At 43.5% G+C, this 1,970-nt stretch overlaps 1 protein-coding gene across 1 annotated transcript in view; it reads right to left on the bottom strand.

Annotated features, from left to right (window-relative positions):
* MED18 (mediator complex subunit 18) overlaps positions 1 to 1,970 on the bottom strand; it is a 6,929-nt gene that overhangs the window by 1,492 nt on the left and 3,467 nt on the right. The window lies entirely within an intron of this gene.

Here is a 1,970-nt window from a genome sequence, read left to right as displayed (position 1 = left end):
TACGCGGGCCTGTCACTGCTGTGGCCTCTCCTGTTGCGGAGCACAGGCTCCGGACGCGCAGGCCCAGCGGCCATGGCTCACGGGCCCAGCCGCTCCGCGGCATGTGGGATCTTCCCAGACCGGGGCACGAACCCGCGTCCCCTGCATCGGCAGGCGGACTCTCAACCACTGCGCCACCAGGGAAGCCAAGCCCTATGGTTTTAAGTATCATTTATGCTCTGAGGACTACCATACTTATATCTCATGAACTACAGACTCATACATCCAACTGTCTACCTAACTTCTCCACTTGGATGCCTAAGACATCTTCATCTTAACATGTTCAATATCAACCTGTTGACTTTTCCTCCACAATCTTACTCCTCCTGCAGTTTTCCCCATCATAGTAAACGGCAACTCTCTGCTTCCAGCTGCCCAACCAAAAACCACATAATCAGCTTTGACTCCTTTCTTTCTTTCACATCCTACATCCGCTCTGCATTTTTTAAATATATGCAGAATCCAGTTTACTCAATCATTTCCACCTAGTCCAAGTCTCCATCATTTCTTGCTTGGTCTTTGCAGTACCCTGCTTCTATCCTTGCTTTTTTCTTCTCTCCTCCATACAACAGCCAGCTGGTTTTTAGGACATAAGGCAGATAATGACACTTATCTGCTCAGAACCCTCCAATGGCTTCCCATGTCACTCAGAATAAATCCCAAATTCTTTACCATGGTCTACAAGGCCCTATAAATTGTGGTCTCTGCTACCTGATGTTGATTATTTCCTTCTACTATCTCCCAGATTACTCCCTCCAACCACAGTGATTTTCCTGCTGTTTCCTAAAAATGCCAAGTGTTTGACAATGTATTTCTCTTCAGAGACCCTTCCCTTAGTCCCTACGCTTAGAATGTTCTTCTCTCAGACACCTGCATATCTCACCCCATCACTTTGTTCAGATCTTTGCTCAAATGTCACTTTATCAGAGATCTCTTTTCTCATTGCCCTAAATAAAATAGCATTATCTCCTTCCAATCTCTTTCCACTTCCCTGCTTTACTTTTTAGCATTAGCACCTCAATTTTTTAGTCATATTTCAATATATCAATTATGTATTGACTTTTTAACATCTTTCTTCCTCTGCTGCTGATACTTACTCCAATGCTAGGAACATATTCATTTATTGATTAAATCTGTTAAAGTAAATAAAAATAGACTACTGTAACTATGGTAAATATTGACAGTGGAACACAAATGACTACATTTTTGGAAATGGGTAGTGTTGGAGGGAAAGCAACAGATCAGGTCCCTGTGATCATAGGACAGATGACGACGGGAGCAAGGAATGGGTCCTACATTGGATACGTTGTGTCCTACATTCAGGACAGTGTCAGACATGTGTTTTTTCATACTTCAAACATTTAAGGAGCTTTCTAAGTGCTGGTTCCTTCAACATATACTTACTGAATACTGTGCCAGGCATCATGCAAGAAGTAGGGGGTCCAGCCCTCACAGAGATTACAGTTTAGTGGGGGAAACAAAAAATAAATAAGTAAACAATTAAACAGAAATACAGGGAAATAAAAGGGAGATAGGAGAGAGGAACTGATGGGGATGGAGAGGAGGAGACCTCTCTGAGGGCTTGGAGTAGTCAGAGAAGGTCTCTCAAAGGGAAGGACAACTGAGCTGAGGACTAAAGGATAAAAATAAAATGGCTATTTGAAGGGCTGGAACAAAGTATAAGGGCAGAGGAAGCAAGTGCAAAGGCCCAGAGGTAGGAAAGGGCCTGGGGAATTCAAAGAAATGAAGGGATATCAGTGTGGCTGAAGTGTGGTAAGCAAGATGGAAGATGATAATGAACTGAGGATTTGGGATGGGCCAAAGCACACAGGTCTTATGTACAGCTCATGCTAAAGGCCATATTCTATTCTAAGGCCATTGGGAAGCTGTTAGCTCCACACTTTATTCTCCACACAACAGGGAAAGAGATG

This window comes from Lipotes vexillifer, unplaced genomic scaffold (assembly GCF_000442215.2).
Source record: "Lipotes vexillifer unplaced genomic scaffold, Lipotes_vexillifer_v1.1 scaffold699, whole genome shotgun sequence".
In the NCBI taxonomy this organism is placed as follows: Eukaryota; Metazoa; Chordata; class Mammalia; order Artiodactyla; family Lipotidae; genus Lipotes; species Lipotes vexillifer.
This window is presented reverse-complemented; position numbering and strand designations above follow the sequence as displayed.